The 12863-nt window shown below is 40.8% G+C and overlaps 1 long non-coding RNA gene across 1 annotated transcript in view; it reads left to right on the top strand.

Annotated features, from left to right (window-relative positions):
* The window catches only part of LOC148385285 (uncharacterized), a 194214-nt gene that overhangs the window by 180420 nt on the left and 931 nt on the right, over nt 1–12863 (top strand). The gene's annotated exons all lie outside the window — the stretch shown is intronic.

Below are 12863 nucleotides of genomic sequence, written 5' to 3'. Positions count from 1 at the left end.
AATATTTCATCACTTTGCAAAGACATTTTTGCCTGTCTGGGCCAATTTTGCTGACGGGAAATCTAAGTCTTCAGAGGGCAGCGTTCTTACAAGTTACTTTTTTCCACACAAAACACCGTCAATCTTTAGGGGCTTGCGATTCTCCGCATATTTTTCTCTTCAACTTAAGTCATAATCATGAAGTTACCAAAATGTAAGTCCTGCAGCATGCATCATTATACAGTCAAAAATAGCTAAAAAAAAAAAGGATGACTTGATTAAATTGTGGATTAATTATATCTTCTTTTACCGCCACCAATAATAATATTTTCCGAAACACACAATACCGCCACTCGCTTTCCTGCAACTGTGATCTACGCTGTAGTCCACACTCCAAAAAGTCAAAGGCTAACAAGTGAAAGGCTAGATTCTGTGTGGGTGAACATAGCAGAGCCAAATCAATACACATGCACACTCTTACCTCGGCCTGCTGGAAACATTGCCGCCGCAGGCTGAGGGTTGAGGTTGTGCGTTTGATGGTGATGCTGATGGTGCTGTTGAGACAGAGCACGCTGGAGGTGGACACAACCCTGTGAAGAGTGCGAAATAACGATCTTGGCATCCCGGCGGTTTAGTTACCCCTGTAACCTCTGTCTACGAGTACTCAACTAGTCTTGTGTGTTTTGTGTGTGTTTGTGTGTGTGCTCAAAGGCATTAGAACGGCAATGGAAGTGCACAGGGAGATGGCAATTCCCATCTGCCAGTCTGACCCACAGGTTAGCCGCTGTACTTCTGCCTGACCAGCTGTAAAATTAGGAGCAAACAAGGTGCTCTTTAAAAACAAGGGCTAGCATCCAAAGCTTCGCCTCTCTGGGGTGAATAATTTATATTAAAAACATCACTCACCAAAGCCCTAAAATATGCCCAGGGCTCTGAAGAGCCCTTGACGTGCCAAGTCTGTGGATGCTTGTTTTAAAATGCATTGACAGCAACGATACTGCTGAAGAGACAGCGATGTTTTCACATAGATATTTTGTAATGAGTGCTAGAAAAAGTCAAGAAATATAGTTCAGAACTCTTTTCTGGGATCGTCTGCGTCAAAACTCCAAAGTTGGGAATGCGATCAGTCAACAGTAGGCAGACGATAAAAATATTTCATATATAAATAGTAAAATATTTTTTATTCATTTTTCTATTTGTTCCTTTATCATATTGATAAAGGTTGGAATTATTTTCAAATATTTTATCAAATTTATTCATGAAATGTATCAAACCTTATTTCACCATATTTCTAAATGGGTAAGGGATTTATTTATTTCTTGCTTGATTGAATTATAAATCTAAAAAAATCTAAATTTTTGTGTAAACAAGCTTAGATTCAATTTGTTAGCAAGTGTATTGGTATATTTATAAATTAGTTTGTAAGTTGGTGACTTGAGCAATTGTGCAATTTGGCTAACACTAACCCATATGGCACTGCATACTTTCTAGTATAAGCAAAGAAGTAAATCAGTTCTCACTCTGGAGAATGCACTTGGAAAAGAGCGAGTGAACATCTCACAATAATACTTCTTCGTCTACAATATGGCTTTGCCTCTTACAAATGGATGAGGTTTGACTCAGCAAAAGAGCAACTGCAGGAAGATCACAAAGCTTTAGCGAGTCCACAAATGAATCATGCATGAAATATAAACCATCCATTCTGGCCATGGGACATGAGTTAGTGTTGCGCCGCTCGAATGCTATATGAAGCTTTCAGTGGACCGCTAAAATAGGTCAATAGATTGTGTGTACGCCTAATCTCTGATCAGATGGTGTTCTCATCCAGGGCTATTAATGTGCTGATCCACTAATTGGGTGAGCTTGCTCTCTTAATGCAATGGCCTCCTAAATGTGTCCGTCCCAGTAATTTAATAATGGCCATTTCATGCTTCTCTGACTTTTCAAACAGCTTGCTCGGGGCAGCTACGGGGACTGCTTATTGATTGGAACTCCCCGGCCTGGCTGGGCTTGGCTGTGGGTGAGAGAGGCTGAGGAGGTTGCTTCCCAGAGTCCAGATGTACCCCCCCCCTCCTCCCTCCTCCCTGCCCATAAACACACAAACAAGTTCAGGCACACAAATGAACAAGTGGCGACATAAAGTAGCCGACAACCTCCCGGGTGATCAGCGTAGCGCTCGGGTGCTTTAAATGCAATCCAGCAAAGATGTCACAGAAGACTAAAATAAAAACACTGGGCCACTTCATCAGTTATCTCATTGGGGTTCCTGCATGCACACAGGCCCCGGTTGCTTGTGCACAAGGAGTAATGAGGAGCGGGACGAGGACGGGAGATAAGAGGAAGAATGATGGGGGTCATGCGGCAGAGTAGCTGGCAGCCCTTACGGACCTCACATAACCCCCCCTCCCCACCCTGACAGGCTGTCCAGGACACAGTTTGTTTGCACAAGGTGATAAATAATTTGGCCTGCGCTGACATGGATTAATGTGGCCCTTATCCCCTTTTTCCTCCCTCTGCGTTTGGTCACACATGTTTGGCCCGTACCAATGGTGAGATATTAAGTAGCAAGTTAACTCCCGTTGAATGTTCTTAAGCTCTTTGCTATAGTCGAACTTCTTTTCTCAGATGTTGTGTTGCCTTTATTTCTATTCAGGGATAATCCTTTCAATCCTCAATCACTATATAGGGATTTTTATCGAGTGGACTATTTAAGGGACTAATATAAACTAAAAAAAACTTTGCATTCGGTTGTTGGATAAAGACATCTTGCATGCGTAGGCGACCGGAATCTTGATTTATTCACGGCCAGCAAACACACATTCTCCCATAATATGAGTGTAGGATTAAATGCTTGCATCATAACAACAGCATTGACAATATCTGGCTTATGAGATTTGAGTTGTGTTTGTCTGTTGATCACGCTGGCTAATTAGAAGTAATTGGGATAATTGGAGCATTCGTGGGGAAACTGATTCGCAGCAAGCGTGGTTCTTTTCGGCCTAATTTGCGGAATGTTCTCGCTCACTTTGGGGCAAAACTGCACAAGGCTCAAGCGACTCAGCAAATTAAAGGGTGCTTTTTCTTTTTTTGTCTTCACCGAGGTGTTTCTTTTCAAACTACATTATTAGAGGCTCTTTAAAATATCTAAGATGTTTCTTGTTTCAATAATTAAACAGTGCACAGCTAAGGGCTCTCATTCTAACTCTTAATGTGCATGCCCTATGGCCTTTATCTTTGATCTTTCATGCTAGTCGGAGAGCTTTTGCATAATTTTCCACCGTAACAAGAAACACTTGAGCTGCGCGTCCTCCCACACACTTTCGCCGTTCTCTGTTAAGCTATTTTGTACAGTAAAACTGAGAATGTTCTCTAAAGTGAGACCTATTTTGGAAGCTTGGAAGATGTCTAGATGTGTTGATGCGCAGTTTGTCGGTCAGTCTGGGGCAGATACTCTCAATCAGTTTATTTTCACATACAAAAACATTTAAAATGGAGAGAGATTAAATAAATGTGAGGGAGAATGTCTAAAAAAAACCTCCAGGGGCTTGCAAAGTGGCATTCTCTAGAAATATGAATACATTTAAAGTAAAATTTCAATGAATAGAGAAATATGCATCCTAATATATGTCATACAGATGAAAAAAAAGAAAAAATAATAACAGGGATAAGGCATACAACAATAGGGAAAAAACACACCAAAACTATAACTAAAGAGAATAATGAATGGATCCAGGTTCATTTAGTTCATTCAATCAGTGTGGAATGGATGAGTGTCCAAAAATTATTTATGATGCTCATCTATTTTTGACAGCAGTAAAATGACAGGCAGATCAATGAAATTGCGCTTGCATTAGCAAACGGTACTCATTAGCAAACAGCATTTATCCAGTAGGCACAAGTTCAAGATCGGTTCATGTGGAGGTACAATTTTCTCTTTTTGGTTAGCAACACGTGTGATTACTTAGTCTGCTTTACAGTACACCACAGGAGGCTCTCTAGTCCGAAACGTGAACCACAAACCGACGTGACACGTTTCCAATCAACACTGATTGACTGCATGTCGTTTGTGATCATTATACAAGACCAGCACGTTGAACAGTAGCTTTTCATAACACCTCAATACATTCATTCATGGCACATGCATCTGTAAACCCTTAATTCCTAATAGTCACACTGACCTTTGTTGGCATCATCAAAAACACTGAACGTAATGGCTTACGTATGGAAATGGTTTGCTTTATGAAAAAAGACCCAGAGCATAAAAACAATTAAACCAATTAAAGTAATGCAAAACAGTACAGCAACAATAGTTCAGGTCAGAGGTGAGATTGAGCCTATTTAAGATGACTTTGGGGGAATGCGTGAGTCAAATTTCATTGTAAGCCAATCAGAGGTAAAGTTGGACAAAAATGGAAGCAGGGATAATTGCAAAACACACACATAACTAATCCACACAAGTTGTGAATCAGTGAGGAGTGAGAACGATAAACATCAGACAAAAAATTTACTCCAATTTTTCCCCATATTTCTCAGATACACATCATTTAATCTTAGTTCCTATAAATAAAACATGACGTTCAAACAATTTGTATAGTTGCAGAAAATGTTACAACTATAATAATTCCCAACTGCCATGTGTAATAATTTACCATCTGTTTGTTTTTTATGCATACCGAGTTGCTATAAGAACAGTAAATCTCTGGGTCCATAACTGGCAAGAGCTTAATATTAAATAGTTGATAGTTCCCAATAGGATCTTTTTACAGGCTGTCCAGAAGCTCCAGCCATGCCCATAATATACACCTATTCTACAAATAACAAATGTATTTACATCATTAGTAGTAACAGTTTGACATCATTGGCGTTCTCCAAGGTTTTGTTGTCTGCATCCCTGTGTCTTTCTTTATCTTTTTCTCTGAGCATTCACGATGAACTGGCTGGTGCTTGGAACAGCAGGCCCACACAGACCAAAGCATTGGCGATGGCGGATTAGTCTGTTGAATAATTCAAAGGCAAATTCCCCATTGAAATGTGTAAAAAGGTCCCTCGCCGGGGTTGAAAAACAGAGAATACAGTTGGAACTGACAACAAAAGGTTCAACTTCAAATAAACGCGCCATCACTTTTGGCTCATTTGCATTGCAAGTAACCCAATTTAACATTAGACTATTGTTGTGGCCTAAAGAAATTAATGATGTTAAAATTTTATTTATTATTATGTTGACTGCTATGACATGCAAAGTACATGATTAGAACCACAGGGTGCATGGAAATTTATTCTCTTTCGCTTGCGTTTCTTTCGAGTTTACAGCAACTCTTGTTCAAATAAAACAAGACCTTGCCATGTTTCATAGTGTGATGTAACACTGAGCCAAGATCGCACTAAATAACACCAAAACTGTCGGTATTTGAAAGATATGCAAGATCGCAGAGGTCACATGTAAACAGTTTGATACTACATTTTTATGAACACTATTCCACGCGTGTAAGTAATTGACTTCTTATTTTATCGAGCAACAAAGGCTTTATTCTCTATTAAGAAAGGGACATTGTAACACCTGCTAACACACATCCCCACAGGAAAACTAAATCCACCAGACCAAGAGAATCACGCAACTGTCATCTGAAGTAGTCTTCACCCCAGAGAGTTGTTCTGTGTATAGCAGATGTGTTGGAAATTGTGTGTACTTTGATAAGGACAAGCAGCAGGAAGGCGGAGTTTTTAATTGAAATCATATTGGGTAATATTTAATCTCCAAAGGAAAAGGTCAGCACAAAGTTCAACCAAACTCTTGGGAGCCTTCAACTCAGTGAGTATTTAAAGGACTAACTCCACGAGTTGTTTTTGTGTGTGTGTGTAAAATGTGTGTAAAGTAGGGTTTAAAACTCGGGTTAGGGGTTCAAAGTAGGATTTAACCGAGGGTTAGGGTTTCAAAGTCGGGTTTAACCTAGGGTTAGGGAATAAAAGTAGGGTTTCAAGCTAGTGTTAGGGTTTCAAAGTAGGGTAAGGCCTTAACCCTGTTTATTTCTTCATGCAAGTGTTCTCCACCGTCCGCGCAGCACGTTGGTACAGCTATTAATTGTTTTAATTAATATTTTGAAATAAGAAACAAGGAAGTCAACAAACCAGGCTCAGGATCTATACTTTTAAAACGTTATCGTGTTTCCACAGTAAAGTGTGATGCAGTGTACATTGACCACGTCTGCCAAATGCCCTCTCTTGTTTCTAAGTTATATCAGTGTGATACTTATTAAGGAACACACTTCTGGGCAGAACATAAAGAAGAAAAATCTTAAGTGAGGCCTTCAGTGTATCTAGAGACCAAAGGCACCCTTTGAACGGCTCATGGGCAACATAGTACTCTATGGCCCCTTACGTCCCGTTACAGCCTGAGAATTGGCAGACATTGCAAATCATTTCTTATGGAAATATGTAAAGGCACTAAATATAGACGTATGTTGGGCAGCGGCCGCATCATCAAAGCATCACACTCTTGATGCCAGTGGTGGAGTTCAATAAGCTGAAGAGATGAAAGCTAATGAAAGGCAAACATGAGGGGAGAGGGGGAGAAAAAAGAAGGGGGAGGTGATGGAGGGGAAGCTAGACGTGTGAGATGTTGTCTCGTGTGGTCCAATCAAGCCACAGGATATAAGAGCAGTCAATAGAGGAACATGAAAGGGAGATCACTATGGAGGCGGTGTGGTCCGAAGCACAATTTAGCTGCGTTTCGCCTTTTTTTTGTCTTATTTGTAAGCACGTGCACGAGTGTCTGGCCCATTCATTCGTGTTCCGTAACAGTTCATTTGTAAGCAGCAAAGCATTGGCCACCGTCCTCACGGCTACATATTATGCCGCTGCAGCTTCCCACAGAGTCTCATGGGTGCAGTGCACTATGTTCCAATCAAGGCGCCTTAGATCATATACTGTAGCCATCAGCTCTGCTGCACGGCGTGACGGCGTCTGCAAATCAGCCAGACGCGAGGGAAGAATAGACTCATTTGATTTGCACATTACCATTACATCTCTGTCTTTACTGAAGCTAGCATGCTGTGTAATTGTACACCTACTTTTTCAAACCTTCACAGCGTGAGTCAACCACTTTGAGACAAGCAATAATGCACCAAAAGGCTCATTAGGTGTTTGCAGACGACGTTACACGTTTTCTCTCGATGTTGCTCTGCTCGGTGGATCTTAAAGGGGAGAGGGTTCATTAAGTTCTTGCTCATTTAGATCATGGGCAGTTATTTGATGCATATATTCGGGCAACATTGGGGCGAAATCCTCCTACCTCCAAAATTTGAGACCCAAAAAACATAATATAATACTGAAAATGAATGGAAGTATTTTGGTTGGCTTTATATTCCTACCAAAGTGTTTTATAACCAACAATTTGGAGAATTTTATAATATCTTGTCAAACTGACTCATTTCCGTGAAGAATGTCAGGGTACACTATTATGCGACTATGCTTCAAGAAGAACACCCCTGTTATCATTTAATAATTCATAAATATCATCATATTGTATCACTTTTGTACCAAAGTTAAATTCCTTGTTTGGCACGCTCAAACACGGCGAATAAAAAATTCTTGAATCTTTTCATTTTAAAACTGGTTGGCTCAGTTTGACCTAATTAAGGTCATCCGATCATGCATTAGTGTATAACTAATTGCCTGACCATCCTTATTACTGCTACATGTTTGCAGGTAAGCCTCGCTAACAGGCTCCCAGTAAATGCATACATCGTTCTCTGCACTCATGACCACACTAATGAAGTTAGGCCATCCTTATTTTTATCCTCTATCTCCTGTCTTCCTTGTCTGGTGCCGGGGTCACTTTGTTGGCTGCTTCTGTAAAATGTCTTGGCCTCTAATAGCTTTTATAGTAGATTCAATTGAACTACACTATGTAATTTTACTCATTATGCCTTTAGGATATTTAGAATGCATTTACTCCATTGTCTGTTGACCATGTGTATGTCAAACAACATGAAATATTATGCTGATTTTTACATGACGTCATTCCTGACTAAGTCACATTGTGATAAATAAAAATGCTGAATGATTGTCAACAAAGCTCACTGGAGGCAGCGAGTTAATTTATCGAGAATGGCAGTCCTATGACATCATTTACACAGCAGTAACAGTTATCAAACTAAATGTTCATGACAACACAGATTGCCTATTAACGGGAGAATGGCTGTGCTTCATTGTTCTGTTGAAGCATGTGTGAGCATTTGTGAGTTTGTTGGCTCTGATCCAGATAACCTGTTATTTGGGATGCTATCTCTCCTTTTTCTTCTTCTTCCCCTCTTCTTTGGCTCGCTTCCCCCCAATCAGCCGCCAGGCAATTGAGAGCTGGAGTACTTTAACACATAGTTAAATCTTGAACAGTCCCAAATTCCTGCTGTAGGCTCCAGCTCACCATTGGGATAACAGGAGTGCCATCTGCTGGGCACAACAGCTACTCCCATATATTTACACACTCGAGAACGAGAGAGAGAAGGGAGCGGGAAGAGGAATGATGTCACCCAACAACATTTCGAGTCATCATTCCTGGCACTGAATCCTTCCTGTTAGGAAGCCAGACTCACAGAATCGGAAGTAATAACCGATGATGTCATCTTCTGCATTCATCAGTGCATTCATTCAATCTTAAATTTTCGTTATCAGTTTTGTAAACACAGTGGATGACTTTCTAGACTCTTGAGAATTCGGCACCTATTCGCTATCCATAGCCCCCCGTACTGCTTTGTGGAATGGAAACCGAAGCCCTTCTGTCACAGGGTAAAGTCTTGGAACTAAAGCCCTCGGGTGCAGAGGCTCAATGTTTCCTCTCAGCTGAATATTTAACACCTCTACTTCTATTGTTCAAAATTGCTGGACCAATAACAAGCCTTTGCCTTCTTCACCACGAACAAAACATCTTTGCATCACCTCATAAGCAAGGGAGGTGTATGTGAGCAGGGACCGATGAGGTTGGGGTGCATCACCCGGACCCTCATTTAGCTTGTCAAGCTTCCTAGCAAGGGGGATAGTGCGATATTGATCACAACTCGGTGGAGCAGTAATCCCTCGGACTAGATTGATTCCGACCGGTGTTTAGGCCTCACTGCACTGCCCAATCCTCCTCGGATGACCCTTCCTCTATTTGCGTTCCAATCCCTCATCCCCCTCTCTTCCACTGCTCATAAAGCATTGATATGCATGATGGAAAAGAGGCCCCATGTAGGAGGGGGTACAGGGAGGATTGGAGCAGTGGGAGTGTTAAGGGTGTTAAGTGTATGTCTGCTGTTAACCAGGAAGTAGCGGGTCAGGTGACGAGACTAGGCCCTTAGCTGAGTCACACTTCCCGACTCGATCAGCCATTGCTTTTAGCTTATCCATGTAAAATGTGGTCTGCTACCTGGTCACTAATGGATTTTCATCCATTTTATATCGTGCTTGTTATTTTTAAGGCCAATGTAAGAAGGAGTGTATTTTGAATAAGCGACATGAGCGAGGTTGCCATGGGCGACCGGAGCGGGTTAAGTATTTGAAACGTTAACCGGTAGGTAGACCTGTAAAGTTCCAGTCAGTATTGCTCTTTGGAGGATCCTAAACGTGAGAATTTACCTCATTTGACTTTGTGAGCCTTACAACTTGAAAGCAATATGTCCACATTTATCTGCGTGTCGTTCCGATTATCTCAGACTTACCATCGCACATCTCACAAGTCTTTCAAGATCGCCATGAAAGGTTCTCGGGGCTCTTTACTGAGACCCCGACAGCTGTGACCTGAACCATTCCCACTTTTCACCTGGCCTTTGCCAAGATGGACGTTGGCTCTGAACTCTCAGTGAAGGGCATAAAAGACATAATAAATTGTCAAACAATATGCTTATCTGCATAAAGAGACAGATGTTCAGCACAGGTCGGTCACGGGAAGCTGTTTGGCCCTGAGACAAGCATTACATGTTGACCTTGTCAGAAGATGTTCCAAAAGTAACACTGATAACAATGTGTGTTATTAAAATGCACACTCAATGATAATGGTGGCTGGAAAAAGGCTTTTAAATGTGTTAAATCATTCCAAAGACATAAGTCACATGCTTAAGTTGATGGTACCATATGCTAACATGTTATCAACGTCTGGATGTAATATCATACTATTAAAAAGTAATATTTGATGACATTCTTGACTCATAAAAGCATTTTTTAAGGGTGTCCATTTCTCCCTTTCTTCATAATGGTGTTGTAAAACCGAATGTCTACCACAGGACATTCAAAATGCATTTAAAGCAATGCTTAATCCAGATTTTTTTCCTGCACGACTTGTTTCAGGCCTTAGTGTGCAGCTGACAGGCAGCTGTGTCCTCAGGTTGGTTTTAGGAGCTCATAATATTGTCGGCAAGAATGACTATAAACCCCTTGTAATATTTTCCCTTTTCCTACTCGTATATACTTTCTTATTGGTACCACTCTCTATTTCTCAAGCTTCTCATAATATCGGTTTGTTCCCTTGCTCTTCTGGCTACCTTCAGATGTTTTGGTATTGGAGGAATTCCTGATGTGTCCCCTAAAAGTGTCTGCCAACGGTTATACTAGTGCAGGGGAAATCATGTTGCAGGCGACAAAACGATTTAGAAAGATTTTTTTTTTCTGCTATTACGACATTCTAGCACAATGTGAAGTATTATTTTTACAGTTTCCCTGCAGTATGACTCTTTGGTATATTTATTGCCTCCTTCAAAGTTTTTCTCCCTGAACAATGTTTTGGGTTTATTGACACAGCAAGGAAAACAAATCAGTGCTGATCATATTTTAGTTTTACACTCCCTCTCCTTCTGCTGTTACTGTAATGTCTTATTCATGCATTTAAATTGGCATGGATGGAACAGTGACGAAATCCAAACAACAATGTGGAAACGTAATTGGTGTTTCAGAAAAAATGAACAATCACAGGACTTGGGGAAATCAAACCAGTTGTATTCTTCTACTTTTTCACTTGTGAAAACCTATGAAGTGATTGTTGATTTGCTCTAAAATCAACAAATACTGTAACTGCAGTAAAAATGACGATGGCACAATTGTCAGTTCCACAAAAATATTTGCAAATTAATGTAACCTGAGTTGGCGGGAACTTTTTTAGAGTGCCTGATGGCCACTAAATGTGTTAAGGCAAAAGATCACTTTAATATTTGCTTAACCTCCTCTCGCCTCTTTTCCTTGACAAAAACATTCCACAGATGGATAAGCAACAATTTGGCAATTACTTGCTGGGTGTGGAAGATCCCACTCGCTCTACATAACAATATATTCCACAAATGTTTTTTTTTTTTAAAGTGTTAATTTATTGAAGGAATGGCCAATCTGTTTTGCATGGGGTTAATCTTAACCAAGCTTTACTCCCTTGTGGGTGGGAATATTTTATTTGATATACAAATTAAATCCCCCCCACAAATGGGGATTGTTGAGGGAACATAAAAAGGAAATATTGCTGGTGTGGTAATTTCTTTGAAGCCGGCACGACTTTAAGAAGTTCAGTTTTTGCTTTTTCCGAACGACGTGCTTTTTTCTCAGTGGATTTTATTCGTCTCTCTTCCACCTCGTATTCCCAAAACGCCGTGTCTGCGTTTGCATCTGTAATCACAACATTACCTCACCGGTTTGTGTGAAGTGTGTATTCAGGTGTGTGGAGGGATTTAGCAGCACACGGGGTTTCAGTGGAAGTCCACGCCACAGCTTTGCCAGTTCTTATCTCATCCCATGCAGGAAAGTGGCACCATGCCGGTGGCTTATTAGAAAAGCGGGGAATGTATCCCAAATTCAATTCGCACCCCTTTTGCCCAACCCACACATCAGGCCCTTGAGATGATATGCATACACAAAGTATTTTTTTTTTTTGTACGGCAAATGTGTTACTGATTCCAAATGACATTTTAAATCGGTAGCTGGAGCACTCTATTGCATTTATTGTGCTCAAGCTGTAGTAGTAAGAATAACAGTGTTTTTATATTGCGTTTTTTGACAGAGCAGATGGCATTAGATGCGATTTTGCTGGTAATACCGCCACCGCTCTGGGCTAAAGTGAAGCATTATTTGTGAGGCTAAATGGGTGGATTCTGGACATGAGGCTTGCTCCGTTCGGCTTTCTTGTAATGCCGTTATTGCAGAAGTGCGTAGCTAGGCCATTACGCCTCAGCCGGGGGATAATAATCCCAGAAATAATAGCCGGCACTTCCTTTAGATAGCAGCGTAGTGGACCTTTGACAAAAACATAGGGCATTTACCTGCAATCAACCACAATCATGGAGTTCTTTTACCTTGTTCCACTTGTCAAGGTAATTTCACAGTCCCCTTTGATCCAAAAACTGCTCTATGGCACCAGAAGATGTACTGTGGCTTTTTCCCCCCAAATACTGCCATTATGGAACGTGTGATTCAAGGCACTTTTTAAAATTGTGTCAATAAGACAGAAGCCGCGCCTTGAAATGACTGCCTTATATTTGTGGCTTTATTTTGAGAGAAGGTGATAGGAAGATAATAATATGCATTTCTAGCAGTGCTTTAAAGTGTGACAATTGCTTTGATTTATAACCACCATGAAAGGTCAGTTAACCTTATTAAAGAACACATAGGTACACAGCTGCATAGTATTGGATAACCATTAGAAGCCAATCTGTCCGTTGCCAGTGTGACTGCACGAAGCATTAAGGTCTCGGTAAAAAATGGCTGCATACAAATCAGCTTCAAATTAGTTTGTTTAATGAAAACAAAAAACGTTTGCAACATTCGGGGAAAACTTCACCCCCCACTTTCCTATTTCAAGCTACCTCTTGGAAGTCTCCTTCGTAAACTGCTAGTGAGACGGGTTTGCCGCTTCTTTGAAATAAAATATTCACCCT

Source organism: Syngnathus floridae, chromosome 16, assembly GCF_059516105.1.
Source record: "Syngnathus floridae isolate MCC-2025c chromosome 16, RoL_Sflo_1.0, whole genome shotgun sequence".
Classification (NCBI taxonomy): Eukaryota; Metazoa; Chordata; class Actinopteri; order Syngnathiformes; family Syngnathidae; genus Syngnathus; species Syngnathus floridae.
The sequence above is the reverse complement of the archived record's forward strand: the minus strand, read 5'-3'. Positions and strand labels throughout refer to the sequence as shown.